This window comes from Palaemon carinicauda, chromosome 1 (genome assembly GCF_036898095.1).
Source record: "Palaemon carinicauda isolate YSFRI2023 chromosome 1, ASM3689809v2, whole genome shotgun sequence".
Classification (NCBI taxonomy): Eukaryota; Metazoa; Arthropoda; class Malacostraca; order Decapoda; family Palaemonidae; genus Palaemon; species Palaemon carinicauda.
The window spans coordinates 84,701,799-84,711,026 of record NC_090725.1 but is presented as its reverse complement, the minus strand read 5'-3'; the positions used below and the strand labels follow the sequence as shown (position 1 = coordinate 84,711,026).

The following is a 9,228-nucleotide window of genomic DNA, read 5'->3' as shown; positions in this document are numbered from 1 at the left end:
AGCTGCGTTGGGGCGACTGTAATTGGTTGATGTTGTTGTTGTTATCGTTGCTGGTGCTGAAGTAGTTCCTCCCGTGCGGCGACCCTCTGCGTTGGTGTGTCGGCCTCTTCATGTGTGTGTCGTTGGGGTAGGAAATTCTAACATGCACTTGGACGATCCCCACAATATTTCATGGATATTTTCTTTAAATCATAACCACTACATCGCGCAGTTGACGCCGAGAGAAAGAGAGACAGAGACAGAGAAAGCGGTAAAAGCGAGATGCTGTAAGGTGGTCGCCGTTGCTTCCTCTCTCTCTCTCTTTGATCAATCTCGTCCGAATTATTTTTTTCCGCCACTCATTTACGCCCAAACAAAATCATTCCGATTGAGGTTATGGGTAGGCTAAAGTTGGGCACCGAAGGGGAGTGCGGGCGGCGGTGGGGGTGGGTGTGATATTTCGGCACTGCGGGACAGCAAAAGGATGATGTAACCTAGCACAGCCTCAACACAACTGACGACCGGACCAAATCCAACACCACTAAACTCGACTCCAGCCTGCCCCTCGCATCTCGAACACACACACACAGCATTTGCGATGTAATCACTTCCTCGTTCCTGGGAGGGGCTTAGGCAGACACGCCCACTCTTAGCCACCTGGCCAATCGTCGATGGGAATGAAGGTTCGTCACGCCCCCAATGTACGAAGCCGGCAGACACAGGCAGTGCTGCCCCCGCGACTAGACCCAAGAAGGGCTGCCTGCCTCCCTCGACACAACAACGGAATGCACCACACACACACACTCGCACGCACATATACACACACGCACATACACACACACGCACATCTACATAGCCTAAGCTGTGTTGGTGAACATTAATTGCGCGCACAACAATGTGGACTTTGTACCATAAAAGATGGAGGTGAGGATGAATGGTGCAAAAGCACAAACAAAGTGTTTGATGAATTCATTCTTATTGTTGCAAACAGATTGCAAGTGAGGGCTCAATCAGGGATTATGTCTACAGTTATATACTGGGTAGTTATTCTGGTACAACTCTGGCGGGAGGGTGACCACGCTTTGGGACACTTGCACGCAAATCGTGAAGCACTTCTCTCAGGAATATGGATATATGTACAAGTGTACAGACATATAGTATACATGTATAGTTATGAACAGATATATCTCTACAAATATTTCTATTCATGCATAGTCATTTTACTGCAATTAAAAACTCATACTTTGCACAGCGTGCAAAAAGATTCTACATTACTTTCATCAACTCTGCTGACCCCTGACTCCAGGCATTCATAAATTTCTGTGGGGAGAGAGAGAGAGAGAGAGAGAGAGAGAGGAGAGAGAGAGAGAGAGAGAGAGAGAGAGAGAGAGAGAGAGAGTCTTAAGTAATATTTTACATAATGGCAATTTTTTTCTTAGATATTTTACAGCAAAATTTAAAAAGAAATTGAAAATATTATTTCATTGCTTCTCCCTAGTTTTAGTAGATATTTAGCAATCGAACCAAATGGTTCACACACACACGCACACGCACAAAATAATCTTCATCATACGCCTTTTCTACCATTAAAATCTACAAAATGTATTCTGAAGAGTGCATCTTCGTTGTAGATTTTATTGTATCCTTGCGAAGGAATACGGAGAACCCCCGGAAATTTTGTATTTACAGTATGTCCCCCTCTTTTTTTTTTTCTTTTTTTTCAAATGACTGTAACCAAACAAAGTGGCAAGCATTAACTTGAACTCCGTATGTTTGAAATAGTAATGTGAAGGTTAGAGGTTCAGATATTTTTGAAGAATGGGAGGGCAAGGAAACCTAAAGAGGCCTGCCCAACCTGCTTACGGTTTTGGCCCACTTATACAACTGTCACAATATCTTATCAAACCGAGAGTAAGATGACAAAATAAGATAGAAAACTCTCTCTCTCTCTCTCTCTCTCTCTCTCTCTCTCTCTCTCTCTCTCTCTCTCTCTCTTTCTCTCTCTCTCTCTCTCTCTCTCTCTCTCTCTCTCTCTCTCTCATGTCGAAGTAAAACTGGGAATTGTGATCTGACGAATTAACAATTTCATTAATAATCTAACATCAGATACTAACTATACATGGGCTGGTTTTCTTATTCTCAGACAACTGTAATATATTACTGTTTGGAAAGTATTACGCCTATTTCTTTGGTTCGAATAAAAGATACATAAATTAACTTTTATATATTTTTTACGATTATCCACATATTAAGCGACCATTAGGCCTACCCCATTTTTCATGGTATAATTATTCTTGGCTCTCAGAAAAAAAAGAAAAAAAGGTAAAGACGTTTGCTTAAAAAATGCATCAAAATCGCTGCGCCTCGGAAACTACGATGTTGATATAACTTACAGTGTGCATACTACATAACACATATAAAAATCATCCCTGAAACATTTTATTATTTATCTTAAAGCAGCTGTTGAAACAGGCAGACGAAAACAATGGTTGTCCATAATGTGAAAACTGGGTGAATTTAGCATTGATCTGTAATTCAGAATCCAGGCGAGTCAACCTCCTTGTTTAGAAACGGCTCAAAGGAAAAGAGGAAAAAGGCGGGGAGACTGAGTGATAAAGACCCCCTATAGTCCCATTGGAAGCGATAAACCTGCCTCTTATCAGAATTTTTTTTACAGTGATTACAAAAATTAGTGTTAGAAGATCAGACCAGGTAAAATTTGGCAGGGAAAGAACGAACAGTTATATTGGAGAGTGAAGCGGTGGTTTCAAAACTCCTAAGTATAAGGCATCTGTCGATTATATCCAACATAAATCGTATAAACTAGTGTACGTGATCTATCAAAAAGGAGGGTTTAATATTTAAATAGATATGCACTCACACACACATGCAATCCCCTCTTACCAGGGTATGACTACTCCTCCTCCTACCTGAGAGACGGGGAAATAAGCGTTACCGGACTGATATATATATATATATATATATATATATATATATATATATATATATATATATATATATACTGTATAAAAATTTTTCCCTATTGGAGCCCTTGGGCTTATAGCATCTTGCTTTTCCAACTAGAGTTGTAGCTTGGCTAGTATTAATAATATTAATAATAATAATAATAATAATAATAATAATAATAATAATAATAATGGCTATGTCAATGAGTAATGCATAGGCTTAATGGATGGTATGTAGCTATCTTTGAAGAAAATTATTTACAGCACAGAACATATAAACTGGTTCTGGGAAATTCAACAAACTTTCGTTGGGGCGTTACCTTCTTTTCATTATGGAGACATCTTGTTGCATTAATAAGAGTAAAACGCATGGTATAATGTGGTAACAGATTCTAAGTAATAACATACGGAGGTTACTGGACACCCTTTCTAATAAGTTTCTGGGGTCTGTCTCATTCTTACTTACTGTCTCTGTGTATACCTATAGTTTGCAAACATACGATTGTTATATATATATATATATATATATATATATATATATATGTATATATATATATATATATATATATATATATATATATATATAGTGTTTTTACCTCTGCATAGATTAATACTCAGAGATATACCCAGGAAAACGAACCAAAATGTATGCATCCATATACAATTAAGCTTACCGTATTACATAATTATGATAAATTCTAATGACATTCAAATAAATGTAGCTCATTTAGTATGGAGCCTTGTTAGTGTTTTACTTTTCCCGGCCCTTCCAGTCAGGCATGGGCTCTTGAAATTTTGCAACCAGTAAATTAATAAAGCCAAAGTATATATAACACTTGGAACACATACCATAAAGAGGGATATTACAATACATGAGAAAACTATTGAACGATAATCAGATGTAAGTTTTGCTGAATGATTATCAGTAGAGTCATTCATATGTTACTAAAAGTATATGTGTTAAGTTTGATTTATAGAAAAATCAGCAACAGCAGCAAATTTGTAACAGGAAAATATTCCACCATCGGAAAAACGATAAATGGGAAAAAAATAGCAAACAATCATTTATCACAGCAAATAGGAAAATTGGCGCATAAGGGTTGAAAATGACACAGCAATTTGGTAAGTGAAATCTGTTTACCGGTGATGAATCTGTTATGTAACAGTATATATCTTTTAAGATGAAACAGTTAACAAAATATTTTAAATAGAAATATAGCAAATAATATTATGAATCGTATCCAATTTTTTTTTCTATCTAAAAAGAGTACTGGACGATCTTATAAAACGTTGACGCACTATTAGTTATAGAAGAAAAACGTTTATCGTGTGCATATTGAAGGCTTCCTTTCACAATAATGACGCAAAATAATATTGACGTCAAAAATGTTGAGCAAAACTTTAGATCGTCTAAGGGTGCTATAGACAATGATATCTCACATCTATATCACGGAGGTTTTACGTAGAATACAGCGTGAACAGACGGAGGAGAGGCATTCGATTGTCTATATGACATGCGTGCGCCCGCGCATACACATACACACACATATATATATCAAATTGGCAAAACCCAAGACATGAATGGACATGTCTAAGGTCCTTATCCAGTAGAGGACTAGAAAAGTCTGCATTTGTTGCATATATATATATATATATATATATATATATATATATATATATATATATATATATATATATATATATATAACTACCATACTATGTCGGAGAGATCAGACAAAATTCTCCAACTATCACCAAGCCATACTGGTCAGCGTGGTGATGAAAACTGGTCATCCCCACACTTGAATTGACATGTTTGAGACCTTTGTCCTGCAGCGCACTAAAAACAGGTACATTTGTTGTTGTTGTTGTTGTTGTGTGTGTGTGCATATGTAATAATATACATATATATATATATATATATATATAAATACATACATATATATATATATATATATATATATATATATATATATATATATATACAGTATATATATATATATATATATATATATATATATATATATATATATATATATATATATATATGAGTGTTTATCTCAACAATGAAGGCAATACCAATTATAGTAGAGAGAGCAAATTCCTACAACATGATATACGCTATCAGATTCCCAAATCTCATCCAAAACTTAGGTGGGTAAGCCTAACGCATTCAGTACATGGGGAAAATAATGACCAGCAATTGTTAGATGACAACTGAATTTGATTTTACTTTACTGTAACAACTGATCCATTGGTGAGAGAGAATGGCCATGAACTGAACGACGGCAAGTTACAGCATTACCAATAACTAAAGCTGTTTAAGGTTGTAGTGGCCGATGTGGTAAGGTCCCTGACTGGTGACGCCAGACAGGTTCGAGTCCCGCTAAAACTCGTTAGTTTCTTTGGTCGCTGCAATCCCAACATCCTTGTGAGCTAAGGTTGGGTGGTTCGGGGGAGCCTGTAGGTCTATCTGCCAAGTCATCACCAGCCATTGCCTTACCCTTCTTTGTCCTAGCTTGGGTGGAGAGGGGGCTTGGTCGCTGATCATATGTATATATGGTCAGTCTCTAGGGCTTTGTCCTGCTCGATAGGGCAATGTCACTGTCCCTTACTCCTGCCATTCATGAGCAACCTTTAAAGCTTTAAACACGGGATAAGATAAATATATATATGTATATATATATACATATATATATACATATATAATTATATATACATATGTATATATATACAGTTATATATATATATATATATATATATATATATGCTCTATATAACCTTAACGTGTTCGTTCTAACCTTTTTTCATCAGCAGAAAATCATGCCAGTCATCAACTTCATTTAATCTTTGACTTTGCCAAAATCAATTTAACATGGATTCTGAATTACAACCCTTCTGAGGCCACTTTACATATATATATATAATATATATATATATATATATATATATATATTATATATATATATATATATATATATACACACATATATATATATATATATATATATATATATATATATATATATATATATATGTAAATATATATAAAGCGGACTCAGGCTTCACTCAAGGAGGAATGTGATTCAGAATGCATGTTACACCTAAAATCATGAGTGATTGATCCTGGCAAAGACATAGATTAATTAGAATTCGCCCAAGTGCAATTTATGAATGGATTATGATTTCCTGATGCTGGAAAAAAAAAAGATTGTTTTTTCTTGACGCGATAGTTTTAAAGAATATAAATTTTCATCATGGCTTTCAAGAAATCTGTTTGCACTAAATTTTTACGAATCTGATTTTATCTCAACAAATGTAAACAAAAAGGTACATTTCGTTATTTGTAGTGAAATAATTCACGGTGTTTACATAAGGACAAATAGCATTTGGTTTTCTAAATTTCCTCATATATTTTTCTTTCATCCAATGACCGTAAGATGCGTAGCTAATCGAAGAATGATTTCAGGCAATAACTTATTCTTAAAGGGAATGTGACAGTTTTCGCCTTAAATGGCAGTCTTGAAGAATTTCATCAAGTCTTCATCTCCGATATTAAATTTCTTATTAAAACAAGACAATTCAGCAAAAAAATATAAAAGTGTTGTACGTTTGCCTCTCAAGTTTAATCAATTTCTTTGGCCAGAAATATTTACCTAAGGTAAATGTAAACTCTAATAAACTCGAAGACAAAGTCCGATAACCATTCGTTTGCTTGCGAGTACAAACGAAAGATACAGCAAATGCTTTCTGTATCCTCATCTAACAACTTGATTTGCAAGTGTACAATCTCACCTGATAGAATGAATCCCGATCTTGACATCTTATCATCATTTAATTAACACTTTGAAATGGGGCTTGTTTCATAAATGATGCATTTAGAAATATGAAAAATAGACCTCCTATGAACCATTAATTTCATCCTTGCTAGTTAGAAATAGCAACGACTCAACTGTTTGTAATTTCCGTCTTCTAAAGGCTGCCTTATAAGTCAATATAAACTTTAAAATTTATTCACACGTTGCCTTTAATCAAACACTGATCTTGCCTACGTTGATAATTCTTTTGTTTTCAAAATTTTTTTTACAATTTAAAATTTTTCAAAATGCCTATAGTTCACTAATATCAACACACACAATTTCATTAATTTTAGTCAGATGATCTTTATATTAGACCCCGCCTATTTAACTATAGAGGAATTCTTATTCTATGGGGCAAACAATATCATCGCCAATTTGATTAGGACTAAAATCTTCAAAAGCAGAATGATAAAAGCCTAAGGGTGCCAACAGGGAAAGCAACCCAGCAAGAAAAGGAAATGTTGAAACAGCAAATAAACTATATATAAGTAATGAATAAAATATATGAAATATTCTAAGATCAGTAACAACCTTAAAATATATCGGTAATGTATAAGCCATGAAACGAGACATATGTCAACTTGCTCAACAGAAAAGCATTTGCAAGAATTTTGAGCTTCTAAAGTTTCACCGATCAAGCAGTCAGATTAAGAAGATAATTCCGCAATCTGGTCACAGCTGGAATTAAGCTTCAAGAATACTGTGTAGTATTGTGCACTATAATAGAGAAGGCATGACTGTTAAAATCATCTGCAAATGTAGTACTATGTAAACTGCAAATCTAGTACTACGCATAGGATGGTACACTCCGGAAAGATCTGAATGCAATGGTTTGTCTGAATTATAAAAAAAAATCTTAGGCTAACAGAACGACTGTGCCTGGGATTCATATCTAGATAAAAAATAAGGAATTTAATAGACCACAAGTTTCTACCCATCAAATTAAGATGAGTCAGCAGCTGAAGAACAATTAGGACAACGATACTCGAAACTAGGTAGAATAAAGAATTAAAAAAATCCTTAGGATAGACTAACCCTATTTTATTGTGCAAATAAAGAGGAAGCAGAGCAAATGTGCCCAAAAGTAAATTTTCAATCAAGAATGACACCTAAAATTTTAAGTGAGTTGTATAAAGTTAAAATATGTGGATGTTGAGAACCCACTGTCATCGACCTACTTACAATCATACTTTGAGTTTTGTCAGGGTTCAACTTAATCCCCCATAATTTGTATCAAGAGATGGAATTGATGCAAAGAGAGTAGCATCACCTGCATATACAACGAGCTTGATTTCTAGGCATAACATAATGAGAAGAGAAAACTACCTAGAAGATCAACAGATATTACAATCCTATAGATACTATGGTGCCAACAACTATTCTGTAATCTTTTACATAAATATTCAATAACGATGATAAGAAAAGATCCACCTTCTCCCATCTGTTTAAGTTTGAAAACATAGGCCTCATGTTTAACTCGGTCAAAGACATCACTAAAATAAAAGGCAATTTTACGAACTTTCTGACCACAGTCAAGGGGTTTCTGTACAGCATGGGAAGTTGTAAGAAGGCCATCACATTCTTCAAGGCCTTTGAAAAAGCCAAACTGCAAATTTGGGAACACCTTCAGCATACCTATATAGACCTTTGGCCAAATGAAGTTCAAAATTTTTTAAATAACATGGGAGTTATGGAAATTGGGCGGTAATTACCAGGGTTAGCTATCACAAACACAATTACACAATGGAGTAACATTATTAATTCTCCAATAAGTGTAAAAAGAACCCAGTCTTATTAACTTGTAAAAAATAACAGACATCTTGGGAAAAATACTATTTGGGTCCACACCTCGATAAACATCAAGGTCCGTTAAGGATGTTTTAATTTCAAGGGACCGAAAAGTTAAACCAGTTAGTTCAGCTTTAAGATAATAGGAATGAGGAAGGGCGTTGAATACTCCGTATAAACAATGCATCATTTCCCCATTTATTACAAACCCCATAGTTTGATTTCTGGGCCCTTCCTTTCCATTATGCCAAAACACCATCTATTCAAACCATTCTTTTTTTTTTTTTTTTTTTTTTTTTTTTTTTTTTTTTTTTTGAATTTATAGCCCTCCAATAATTCTAGATGAACAAACCACCAAACAATACTTTGATCTATTCCTCCACCTATATTAACCTTTTCCTACTTCTACATATCTCCAGATTGCTCCCCCAATCAGCTCATCTATTACAAAAAAAAAAGTTCATTTTAATAGGTACATTTTTTATTCTTTTATACACTTTCACTATCCATCTTTGTTTATAACATGTTGAATTAAACAATCCCATCATATATTCTCACCGTGGGCTTCCACAAACTACTCAAGTTGTTTTTTTTTTTTTTTTTTTTTTTTTTTTTTTTTTTTTTTTTACAAATAT

At 34.6% G+C, this 9,228-nt stretch overlaps 1 protein-coding gene across 2 annotated transcripts in view; it reads right to left on the bottom strand.

Annotated features, from left to right (window-relative positions):
- The window catches only part of LOC137649428 (GATA-binding factor C-like), a 133,161-nt gene extending 132,598 nt beyond the window's left edge, over positions 1-563 (bottom strand). Inside the window, exon 1 of one of the 2 annotated variants that reach the window (XM_068382421.1) lies at positions 1-563. This exon is cut by the window's left edge and continues 421 nt beyond it. The gene's annotated coding sequence lies outside the window, so the exon portion shown is untranslated. The other variant, XM_068382416.1, reaches the window with a different exon arrangement.
- Between the last annotated feature and the right edge of the window lie 8,665 nt (positions 564-9,228).